Genomic DNA, 13,461 nt, shown 5'->3' on the forward strand with positions numbered 1-13,461 from the left:
TCCAATACCATTCAATGCAAACAGGCAGCTACAGACATATAAGCTGAGGGCTCTAGTCAGATTAGCTATGCATATGGTTGTAACAAACACAGTTACGTTTTCCTTGGAAGGAGCGCAATGCATTCTGAGTTGTATTATAGCTGGCAGATGTGTTGAATCATAGAGAAACTATAGGGATGGGGGTGGAGAGCTCTAGTGAAACTTTGGGAAACCATAATTGCAGTTCAGTTTTGTGGAAAGCTTGGACTGTGAGGTTGTGGCTTGTGGAACATTTTGGACCTAGGATGAATTTAGATGTTTGTGAGTAAAACGGACCATTTTAAACATTCTTTTCAATGTGCTCTTGTTTTGCTTTCGAGTGCCTGCTACTGGTGTGTCTACATTAACATGTCCTCCCCCATTACAAAAGCTTTTTTTAGATTGTGCTTTTTTTTAGAATGTAGAACAGACTGAAGTGACTGGATTGACCTTGAAGGAGCTGGGGGTGGTGATGGCCGACAGGGAGCTCTGGTGTGGGCTGGTCCGTGAAGTCACGAAGAGTCGGAAATTACTGAACGAATGAACAACAGAACAGACTGAATTTAATGGCCTGCATTAATGAGGCCACACTTTCCTTCTCAATTAAAGTGAGATTGTGCAGAGATTGAGTTTTTTTTTGTATTACAGCTCCCAGTATCTACAAGCCAGCTTGGCTAGACTGGCTTCAGTGGCTTGGAAACTCTGGGGGTTATAGTCCTAAAGCAGGTGTAGCAGGAATGGGCAAACTTCGGTCTTCCAGATGTTTTGGATGTCAACACCCACAATTCTTAACAACCTACTAACTGTTAGGAATTGTGGGAATTGAAGTCCAAAACACCTGGAGGGCTGAAGTTTGCCCATGGCTGAGGTATAGGCACCTTTTGGAGGATGCAGAGGGCACAGTAGCCCTCGGGTGAACAAGACCACATTTAAATTTTGGCCACCATTTGGCTCCCTTGAGCCATTTCAAGTTTATCAGAACACCCCCTCCCCATTTTTTTGCATCATCCTAAGGCCAGAGGTCTTTACATTAGGATTTATGCCAAAGCCTCTGAGTTGTCATCTTGGTGAACCTTCCACTTGCTCTCTTTCAAGGCATCAGAAACACATATCCTTTCAACTGCTGTAACATCCCAGTTTCTCTTGCCTTTTCTCACTTTCCTTGTCCTTAGCATACCTGAGTTTTTTTAAAGCCAAGTTCAATGTGCAAAAGTAATCCACTTAACTCAGCAGGGATGGGGATGGGGAGAGGAGAGGAGATTCAAGGGCAGAGACATGCCATTTCCTAGAGATTCAGGCAAAAACATACAGCTGCAGCACCTCCCTTCTTGTGAGTTCGTCCTCATTAACCTCTGTAGTCCTCTTGACCTGGGTTTGCTTGACCACGTGTCCTAGGTCTCATCTCTAAAATTTGGCGGGTATGGCATTTCAATATGACTATTTTAACCATAAGTCTGTTTAAATTAGTATTCAAAATGTTGTGGGACAGTCCACTACTGCAATACTGCCTATAATAAAACTTTATTTATATTCCACTCTATTTCCCTGGAGGGACTCAGGGCGGATTAATGTTTGAACCTTGAACACTACACAATCAGACATTTATCCAACTGGTCACTGCCTCTTCCTTCTGGTGTCAGCATGACATTTCCAGCTAGGATTTTGTTTGATTGATCCTGAGTAGAATAGAGGAGGTTGGACAAGATACTTCCAATTCTATGGAACCAATTTGGGGTTAAGACACTTCCCAGGGACTGGACATTACAACTGTCTCCTGGGAACTGCCATGCAGGGAATATTTAAAACAAATATGACATTTCTGGAAGCACAATTCTGCTTTATAACCATTCAAATGACCTCTGTGCACTTTCCGAATATATTTTCCCAATTATTGATGGAAAATTAGTAGCAGTTGTGAGAAGTAAGATAATAATAAAGAATGAAGTGCATGTGTCCCATTGGACTTGTATAGGCCACCACTATTCAAGGATGAGTTCATCCCTTTATAAGTCTGTTAGTGTTTCCTCCATACCACTTCTGTATGTAGTGTAAACAATGTGCCTGGTTGCAGTTCACAATCTATCTCTGCCTAGACCTAAAAGATCAATTAGGTATATGGTTTATTTGCCATTGCCACCACCACAATCCCATCCACACTGGGAATCCTACTTTCTAATAACGTTCTTGTCTTGCCTCAATATTACCTCAGTTGTAAGCTTGGTTAGCCACTCAAACTGCTTCAATTTATAAAACACGTCCTTAATCGAAATACCTAAGAAAAGATAAATCACAAAACAACCATATTATAATGAAAACTGTATTTAAAAGTTGCATAAACATGTAGACTAGCACAAAATTTTACATTGCTTCAGAATTATGCTACCGTCTTGAAATCTAGGCACTTCTGAAGACTTGAACAAATGTATTTAATGTAGTTTACCCACCACAGTCAACAAACTAGATTCTCTCTTAGTCTGATCTTGCAAGCTAGGCAGGGTCTGTCCTGGTCAGTACATGGATGGGAGACTTCCAACTAAAATCAGGTATTGTAAATTTAGTTATTCCTTCAAAACCCTATGAAAATAATGAGATCATCAGAAGTCTATATGGGACATGGAAGTGTGCATGCAGTTGAGCTGCAAACATTAACAGTTTGTAGCTCAACAGATACATTACCATTTATTTGTTGGAGTTCCTAAATCAGGAACTTCTGCTGAAGACATGGGATAATGTATATCATATCTAGTTCTAGGGGAAATTTAATGTTCTTTCCATATTGTGCTGTGTTGTGATCAAGGCTCAGTTTGGAAAGTGGGATTTTATGGAAGCTAAAGGGAGCTCTCACCAAATCTTTAGGTGGCCTAGCAACCCTTCTTTTAAGCCCGCAGTAGCAGTGTAATAACACAAGCTGGCTTTATGGGGTTCTGGAAGGATGACTGAAATAATGTTTACAAAGCTCTCTGAACACTTACCCTGTGCCTATGTGTTTGTAATATACTCACTGAATGCTCTAACTGAAGGAAAATGCAAATAAGTCCCCAGCCCAGCTCAGTTGAGGGGTTTCTTACTCATTCTGCTGAGTGATGTTCTGGACTTTCACATCCTAAGTCTAAGTTTCCCAAGTCTCTTCACCACCACTGGCTTTCATTTTGGTTCTTGAAACCTGCCCTTCACTTGCACTGAAGGTAAAATTAAGCAAGGACCTTTTCAAGGCCACCCTGAGACCAGGCAGTTTCAGCTCCCATGGGAACCCATTTTTTCCAGGCAGAGGCACTCCCTAGTTTACGTCACTGGAGTGTTCTAGCCTTTGAGAATAGGAACAACCCTCTGCAGCAAGATTACCGCCGACTCCATCCATTATATGAGAACTTCATGTCATGTTACTACACATAAATCATTGAAGATTGTTAGCAGGTCACTCCAGCTAGGCTCCTGGATTTTTGGTAACTTATTGAGTAGTAGTTCCACAGTACTCTCTGTCATAGAAACAGGTTGCATGTCATGGGATATACAGGGATGTGATGGCACACCTTAGCCTTTGGGAAAACTATACTGTCTGGTTTTACTCGGGGGCTATCTGTATACCTTCTGTTAAGAGTAAGACTCTTTAACACAGAGAGGCACTTCAGGCAAGGTGAATAGATAACCAAATGAGTTTACTGCAAACAAGATGAATAAAGGGTTAACTCCACCCAGGACTATCATAAGGCAACTTAAAACAATACATTACAAAAGGAGCCTTTGCTGGCTGCAGTCATCTCTCTGGAGTCTTCTGCCTCTGGTGCAAAGCGATGGTTATAAACTGTCTCAATTGTCTTTTTTGTGAAGCATAAGCTGGTCATAAGCTTCCGTTGTCCTTTGGACTGCTGGTATAAAAATACTGCTGAATGCAGGTGCTAAGGATGCTTGTTTTTGGGTTGCTAGGCCTAGGGTTACCAGACAACCCAAAGCCTAAGTCACAATAGCTCTGCTGTAGAAAGAGGAGGTGTCCAGCAAGAGAGCTCTATACAGGCAAATGGAATCGACCAACTAAATCCTTTGGGGGGATTTAAAGCTCCATTCAAAACTAATACAAAGGAAGGTATCTACACTATTGGGAAAACTTATTAACGGGGAAACTGAAGCAGAGCAGAGGAAAAGGCAGAGCTAAGACTTTACAGAGGAATATGAACCTGCCTAGAGCAGGCCATCCCTTATAGAAACAGCTGGAAAGATTGTGGATCCTGCTGCTGGTCACGAAGTGAGCTATTCTTCTGGATAAAGATGAAGAAGAGGGAGGATGAGCAAAATATCCATGGTTTAGGAATTCTTATAGCCCAGTGAGTAGCCAAGAGTTATGTGTCTAAATCTAGGGCAGTGGTTCTCAACCTGTGGGTCCCCAGATGTTTTGGGCTTCTACTCCCAGAAATCCTAACAGCTGGTAAACTGACTGGGATTTCTGGGAGTTGTAGGCAAAACATCTGGGGACTCACAGGTTGAGAACCACTGATCTAGGGAGTGGTGTGCTTCTTGCTTCAAGTCTAGTTACCAGTGCTCAAAGGCGCTACTTCTGGGGCAGTGTGTGCCTGCTTGTCCTGTTCCCTGCCTCTAGCGTAAAATCTTGTATTTAAAAAGCTGGAAAGAATTACCAGACATTTGCCAACAAAGAGCTTACCTGTATATGGGAGATACTATTAACTGCTGTTGGAGAAAAGTTTTAAGAACAATAATACAGTTCAGACAAGTCACTATATTCACATACAGTAAAAAGGGATGGGATGGGAAGACATGAGAGATGAGCTCACAGCAGTTATACTTGCCAGCAACTGCTGTTCCCTTGTCTTGCTTGGTAGAATTGGGGTTGGGGGGGGGGTGTATCTTGGCACCCACTAATTGGGACATTGTCACAGATGCATGTTTGTGCCAGAGGAGGTCCTGCAAAGTTACCAGGTAAAGGAGCACTCAGGTGTGCTTTCGGAGATAGGCAACCATGCAAGGCATTCTTTTCTAGCGTGAGTCTCAGAATGCAAAAGGAAACATAATAAGGAATAATCCCTACATGGTATTTTTATTTAGGAGTCCAATATCTTAAAATGCAGAGTACAAAATAGTAAGATCTCATTGTTATAAGCTAAACTGGTCCCCCTTCTAAAGGCCTTATCTAGGCTTTACCTCTGTTAAGAGGCAAAGCCTATTTTATTATTTTGGGAACTGACTATAATGAACACACTTAACAGAATGTGGTATTGTTTTTTAAAAACATATTTCCTTTGCCTTTTTAACATATTTTGTTTGGTTTTATTTGTGGTTGATCAAATTTTAATGGTAATTTTTGTATGTTTTTATCTATATTGTTTCTGTTTCAAATTTTAAGTGGCCTTCTGTTCCAATTTGCAAATAGGAAATGAGATATACAGTCAGCCCCCAACATTTGTGGGTTTTGCAGATTTGATTATTCACATATCAGATTACTTTGTTATCACTAAGAATACATCTGCAAATGCAACTCTATTAAAGACATCTGCCAGAAGAGATTCCCAGAGAGATTACTTGTCGAGGTAATCCAGCACAATTCTGTGATCAACTTTTGGTGAACTGACAATACAGTCACACTGAAGAACCGAGAGATTCCTAGAGAGGCTTTCTCTCTGGTAAAAAATACGGTTTTTTAAAATTTGCTATTTTTCCACTTTCACATGGCTTCTCTGCTCCTAACTGCTGTGCAAGCAAAGGGCCTATTGTAAACAAAATCCATGACCAAATTTATAAAATTGAGATAGATTTTACTTCTTTACTACTTCTTCAAAGCCCATCAGCAAATTCCTAGGTCAGATTTCTGGTTCCTCCCTTCATGTTACAGTTAAATATGGGATATCCACATTTACATAAAGCAAGGATGATTAGCTAGAGGAACTGTGAGTAGACAGCAGACAAGATGCCTAGATAGGAAACCGTAATTAGTGTAAGGGATTTATATATCAGGCTGAGAAACTGCAAATGGCTTCTGGTGTGAGAAAATTGGCCGTCTGCAAGGACGTTGCCTAGGAGACACCTGGATGTTTTACCATCCTTCTCTCATGGCTCTCCACGGAAAGCTGGAGCTGACAGACGGGTGCTCACTTCATCTTGCAGATTTGAACTGCTGACCTTCAGAACAGCAGTTCAGCCTGTGCCCATTGTGCCACCGTATAACTTAGTGATTTTGGAGATAGACCTACCTATATGTAGATAACAAGAATTAATTACACTACATTAATTAGGCACTGATAAATAATTAGGCAATCCATCTTCAATCCCATAAAGCATCAAATAAATCTAGAGTTTCATTAACATGTTTCAGAGATTCTGAACTCTCACAATCTCTAAATTTGCCACATCGGAGCCAATAAATATGAAAATCAATCTCAGGAAGTTTCTTGATCTCTTCTCAGATGAAGAACTCCCTCCAAGGCCTCTCTTCTTGTATGTATCTTTGGCCAATCTCATTGCTAATTCTTCTCCCTGGTGCCTTGCCTAGGAGCAAAATTTTGCAAGCTAGTTAAAAATGTCTAAATAGCAAATGGGAAAACTGAAAATGTAAAACAAAAAGTGGGAAATGTTGAGCCCTCTTCATCATGAGGCTTCTGACCAATTGGGACCACAGCCTTCATTATTTCAGTCAGTGTGACTGCCATTGCTCTATATCTGGAGCCCTTCTGCTTTTTCACCCCCAGCTGATGCACAGAACAGTATTTCGGTCATGGGGCAGATCTTGAACTCATCACCCAGGGCACCTGCGCATGGCCTCGGTAGGGATCCTACCCAGGGAAAAGTGAGGCTTCATTCATCAGAGGACTAGTAATCACGACCTTCTTTGCTATGTTGGAACAGTTGAAAGGTATGCAGATATTGTCTCCTTTGATTCTTACAAATTAGAAGGCATAAAACAACCTCCACCCAGTGCCCAGAAGAAGAAAAAGGTTATTAAAGGTAAAATTCAGTGCATACATACATATCAAAAGAAGTACCATTTAACTCAATGGGACCTCCTTTTGAGCAATCATAGGATGACACTGTAAACTACTTTCTTCTGTTGTCCTTACTGCAGTGTCACTTTAAAAGATGGGATATTAATATAAGGCAACATTAGCATTGGAATATATCAATAATCATATTAAGGCAGCATATATCCCTCATTAAAAATAATGATCACAGGGTATGTGTGGATAATACCATGACAGAAGTACAGCACGTAATTTCATTGGGAACTAAGCCACTGAAATGAAGATAAAGTGATAGGGATGACAGATTATCATTTAAAAAAATCTGGAACTGGATTAATAATTACTGGGAGGAAAATTCCCTTGCTTCCTGTGTTTTGTCAACACTGATCTAAACAGCATTCTTCCCTTTCTTTAAGGTGTAGCTGTGCTGATGTTCAGCTACAACATAATAATTTGAGACAGACATACCTTGGCATGTTGTACTTGTCTCTGCAAATGGCTGGCAGTCTTCCACAAGCCAGTTTAATATCCCAGGATAAACAGCTTCATGTCTGAGCTAGTATAAGAGGGAGAAATGTGTGAAGTCTATAAGGGAACTCGATCAACAGGGGGAGCTCTTCTCCCTTGCAGAACTGAACTACCTAGCACTTCTCCTACCTGAGAAAATGAGAGTTGCCTACCTCCACAAAACTATTCTATGCCTGGGTCAATCTTGGTCAGATTTGTTAATGAACTGCAGGTTCAACCCAAACATGCAGGATCCCTACCTTCATAATCAGATTCCCTCTCTCTATCCCAGATTATTTAACAGTCCTTTCAACGGGCTGTTTGTCCAAATGGGTGTTTTTGGAAGCCCATGAACAGGACATGGGTGCCAGAGCTTTCTGCATGTCATGATTGTGTGCCTTTAAGTTATTAATGACTTATGGTGACCCTAAAGTAACCCTATTAGAGAATTCAATTGGCAAGATTTGTTTTCAGTGGGAATGGCTTTGCCTTCCTTTGAATCTGAGGGAACATGATTTCTTCAAGGTCACCCAATAAGTTTCCATAGCTGAGCTGTAGTCCAGTGCTCAAATCACTACACTACGTTGGCTCACTTCTACTCCAACTCTTCAGGAATGGAAACTCTATTCAACGATATACTGTCTCTGATACCAGAGACATCATGACTGGCAACCACAATATCCCCATCCTTCATCCATTAGTCTAAAATGCCTTTATAACCATCCAAATTGTGGCCTTCACTACATCTCACACTAGTAGATTTCATTTTAGTTATGTACTGTAATGAAGTACAGACAGACCTCTATATCCACAAACTGAAAAAATATTCAAAGATTTTCCAAAAGGCCAAAGGCATCATTTTACCATACAAGTTTACATCATGAGACTTGAGCATCCATAGATTTTTATATCCACAAGGGGTCCTATAACCAAACCAGAGCAGCTAACAAGAGCCCACTGTACACCCTTTCCATCCATCCTGAATCTCCCACCTTTCAACTAAATAGGATGACACCGTGTTCTATTTTCAACTTTCAACTCTGTTTGTAGCATTCAAAATTGTGCATACCTCCACCATTTTATCTCCCCTTTGTTCCCCTGTCAGCCAAGGGGATGCAGACAAGCCACATGTGTAGCCTTTTCCCTTTGATGAGCTGTTTCAGTTCCAGTTTTGGCTAACCTTTTCTGCATCTTCCTCTACAATTTGCTTTTCAATAAACAGGCTCTCCTCCACATGTTCCTAGACACTTACTGTGAAGTGTTCCTAAATGCACCTGTGAGAGGGACTGAGTATTGTACTGTTTGCTTTGGCTAATTTCCTTTGACTAATTATTAACTGGCAGGAGCTTTGCACTGCATTTCCCCACAGCAGCAATGTCAAACTTTGCCCTGAAAAATGAAAGCCTCTTCTTCTCTGATTCAGCTAGTGAGGATTTGAAATTTGTTGCCAAGGAGGAGCGGAAGATCTTAGTTCAAATGTCTCCATGAAGGCAAAACAGGTGTAGCATCATTATTTCAGTCCGAGCAAGCTCACCTAAGTGGAAAGACGCAGGTCTGGAAAAGCTGGTGAACCTTTCCACACTCTCCCCCAACACCTGTTTTTCCACTCTCTTATCATATAAGAACTAAGGGTGTTTAGTCTAAGGCTCTAGGAACAGTAATAGACCACAATCCTCTCATCCCTTGTAAAAACGCAATAAATTCTAACTGGTTGAAACAAGTTTGGTAAGTTTTTAACTTGATCAGCCTACACCGGCTGAGTTTTTCTACATTGTGCCTGAATTAGATGGTTCAAACTGATATACAATAGCACTTTCCTCTTTAATATTTATAGAACTTGGCATTGCTCAGTGAAAGTGATTGGAGACAGAAAGTGTATTTATGCTGTAGAATATAAGTTGACACCACATTAACCTGGCTCAGTGCTATGAAATCACAGAAATTAGGCCTGCATCACACACAGTGGTTCTCAACCTGTGGGTCCCCAGGTGTTTTGGCCTACAACTCCCAGAAATCCCAGCCAGTTTACCAGCTGTTAGGATTTCTAGGAGTTGAAGGCCAAAACATTTGGGGACCCACAGGTTGAGAACCACTACACTAGAGTATCTCTCCACTTTAAATCCAGTAGTTGCCTCTTGCAGAATTCTGGGGTTTGTAGTTTAGTGAGGTCCAGGACCTCTCTAACTGAACAGTTTAAAGCAGTGGTTCCCAACCTTTCCTTGACCAGGGACCACTTTGACTTTTCCAACATGAATACCAAAAGGGTTATGAATCAGTTTTTGGTCAACTTTAAATTTGGTTTGGGGTGCTGATTCAAAAAATTGCATTGGATAGATCACATCATCTCTAGTTTCTGATACAGAACACATGCCATGGTCAGCAACAGGGAGGGAGTGGCAGGTGGCATAAAAAGAGCAGAAAATAAATAAATAAAATAAAGAGAAAGGAGGTTCACAGACCAGATTTTAGTCCTCACGGCCCACTGGTGGTCTGTGGCCGACATGTTAAGAACCACTGGTTTAAAGGCCTCTCTCTAAACTACAAACCCCAGAATTTTGCAGGAGGCAGCTACTGAATTTAAAGTGGATAGATGCTCTACTACAGTGGTTCTCAGCCTGTGGGTTTCCAGGTATTTGAATCTACAACTCCCAGAAATCCCAGCCATTTACCAGCTGTTAGGATTTCTGGGAGTTGAAGGCCAAAACATCTGGGGAACCACAGGTTGAGAACCACTGCTGTAGGGGATCAAGCTTGAGATCTTTTTCTCTTGAGCTTTTGGGCATCAGTGGTAATTTGTTAATTAGTGGTAATCTGTTCAACTGGGTGATCTTGGGCAAGTCACATTCTCTCAGCTTCAGAGGAAAACAAAAGTAAAGTTTCTGTGAAGAAATATTTCCAAAAATAACTGGTGGTGAGTAGAAACAACTTGATTAAGTGCAACAACAAAATTGTAAAGAACAGAAATAAAATGGGAAAATTTTCAATCAATCTAGATGAGTTCAAAATATGTTTGAATACTTACAATTAAAAGTGTTGGCTAAACAGATTTATCCAAGCCAATTGCTTAAGCCTGCAATCGTATGCATACTTAAAAGTTCCAGTCCATTCAATATATATTCAATAAATTATATTTAGGACTTGACTGTGGTTAGATGCCTTAATTCTAACGCCCAATGATTTAAAATAAAGCTTTGTCTCAGAAATTTCCCTAAATCCCAGCCATTGCTTTACAACTATATAATATATTGTATGTATATATATCTTGTAAGCCGCTCTGACTCCCCTTCTTGTGTGAGAAGGGTGGCACATAAATGTCATAAATAAATAAACTAATTTTCATGATATTAGTGGGGCAAGAATTTATATTCAGGTTTCAATGAGGAGAGAAGGCATTGTGGGGCTGATTTTAGGTGCTTGTTTTCTCACCTAAAAGTTGTTGAGATGAGATATGATTTCCAGAGTAATAAACAGGACTGTCTATTTCCCAGCCTCCCCCCTGTGGTGAGTGAATTGTACTTTAGGATTCTGACATCTGGAATTTCCCTATAAAAGTATCTGGCAAACACGTTATCAGATGCAAACAAGAACCAAATGCGATTCAGTGGAAATATGGGAGGTCCCAAAATATGTTCCTCATTGAAAAAGCATTTTAAACATCTAGTAGTCAAGGAGTCTTGTGGTGAGCAGGGTAGGTTGCCAGGCCCTACACTGCTCCAGGCAAGGTAGTGGGAAGAAAGGAGGGGTGAAATTGGTGTGTTTGCTCAGATGTCGAGAAATAGTTAATTAAAAATCATGCATAAAATCCATCTACATGTACACACAAGCAGACCAACCCAGACACTTAAATGTTCAAAGTGTCATGACTCAAGCCCCTAAGAGCAACTTCTGCCATTTGCCAACTATGAAAGGATTCTGAGCATACTACAAATTTGAGCAGCTGTCATTATTAGACATTTTAGTAACACCTGGGGCTTCATGGCATACCTTAAGCCAGGCAAACTTCAGCCCTCCAGGTGTTTTGGACTTCAACTCCTAGAAATACCAGCCAGGTTACTGGCTGCTAGGAATTGTGGGAGTTTTAGTCCAAAACACCTGAAGGGACAAAGTTTGTTCATGCCTGGCTTAAGCCATCTACTGACTACTGTTCCGATCAGCTGTGATCTGTTTAAGCCCCTGGCAGAGATGTGCTTAGGATCCCTTTATCCTACTTCTAGTTGTGTATAGATGAGGAGTGACTATTTCATACCTTCCAATTTCCTGGTTTGCTGGGGACTGTTTAATACAATAGTTTATTGTCCCTCATTCTCAGCTGTTTTAAAAATGTCCTGGTTTCTCTTTCCAATCATTCTTCACTGTTGTCTTGTTTCAGTTGCTGAAAACTGAGTTCAGAGTGCAAAATCTGTTTGCAATGAATTAACCAAGTACGAGGAAGGAGTGGAGTTTTCTGTTTCTAAACTCTGTACATAAATTCTATCCTGTCCTATAAAAATTGTAATTGTGTCTGCTCTTATCATTGACTTTTGCCCTCTTTTTGCCTGAGGACACCTTCTTGGCTCCACTCTGATGTGCCTCTGCTTCCTGTGTTCCAGTTTTCTTCTGTGAAATGTTGGAAGGTACACAATTTGGGTACCTTTTTCAGGCTCAAAGATAAAAACCACTAAGACTATCTCCTATTTTCCAGGGTTTGGGTGCTGGCACTGATGGCAGATGATGTACATTTAAAGCCTTCTATTCCATGATTATATAAGAGCTATTTCATAATTTATATTACACTAAAGTGGAAAGCATTTTGTGAAGAAGACAAACTTTTATATTCCATTCACTGCAGGGAACCATTACATGGAAGTACATCCATGTAATGTCCAATGTATATTTTATTGCTCACATAGAACCATGATAAATACAAAGCAGCTTTTGGAGACATTTTATAAAGGAACATGAACCACTCAGGGTAACAGGACGAGATTTCAGCCATAATCTCATCATTTTATTTTGGGAAAATGACTCCTGAACACAGCAGGGTTGGATTTTAAATACATACAAGATTAGCCTGTAAAAGCTTTCTATGGGCCTTCCACACACCCATATAACCCAGAATATGAAGGCAGATGATCCACAATATCTGCTTTGAACTGGGTTATCTGAGTCCACACTGCCATATAATCCAGTTCAATATGGATTTTTATATAACTGAGTTAAAGGGGGCCTTAGTTCATCTTTTCTGAACAGCCAGTTGGAGTCCAGAAAAGAATTGGGGTTACCGTTCCTTGATTCAACTGTTATCACCCAACAATAGCATTCAAAACTTATTTTATCAGAAAAACTTCCAGAAAGAAAGAAAGGGGAATCCAAATCAGAGTCAATTCAAGGAATCTCTTTAAAAAGCTCCCTTTAAAAACAAAATAAAATCAAAGTCAGCAGGGTGCCATACAAATGTCTCAGAGGCTTTGCTTATTTCTTTGAAATAATCAATGAAAACACTGCTGAAGGCCAAAACATGCACTGCATTTCCCATCTCCATGGTGCTTTCATCCTGTGGCTATCCTGAAGCTTGTGGATAAAAACTCTTTATCAAGCAAAACTGTTAAGCACATAAAAGGGGGAAGGGCTGCCTTCCAGTATTGCTGGACTCCACGCTCCATGATTCTCATCCAAGGTCAAGGGTGCAAACTTTGGAGGATGTATCTTACATTATACTAAAACTGCTTGCCTCCTCAAAGGGCAAGGATTGGGACAGAAAATATCCTCTTCTGTGGCGATGACGTCACATGCCTACTCTTCTGAGTCCTGGTTTATTTATTAGTCCACTCATCCAGTCCAACATTATTTTTCCAAAAGTAAGTAGACAGACGTTTCCAGCAAACCCTCAAACAGGTCAAGTAAAGCAACAGTCCTCCCTTGCTCTTTTTGGCTTCCCAAAGACAACTGGTATTCAGGGATATGTGTTTTCTGAACACAGAGGCTCCACTTGAGC

General features: G+C 40.6%; 1 long non-coding RNA gene across 1 annotated transcript; it reads right to left on the reverse strand.

Moving 5' to 3' along the window:
* Window positions 1-5,800: 5,800 nt before the first annotated feature.
* Window positions 5,801-8,720, reverse strand: LOC132766623 (uncharacterized). The gene is made up of 3 exons (XR_009630520.2): window positions 8,557-8,720; window positions 7,449-7,536; window positions 5,801-6,510 (listed from the first exon to the last, which is right to left on the reverse strand). It is a non-coding gene; the product is annotated as an uncharacterized lncRNA (long non-coding RNA).
* Between the last annotated feature and the right edge of the window lie 4,741 nt (window positions 8,721-13,461).

Source organism: Anolis sagrei, chromosome 2, assembly GCF_037176765.1.
Source record: "Anolis sagrei isolate rAnoSag1 chromosome 2, rAnoSag1.mat, whole genome shotgun sequence".
Classification (NCBI taxonomy): Eukaryota; Metazoa; Chordata; class Lepidosauria; order Squamata; family Dactyloidae; genus Anolis; species Anolis sagrei.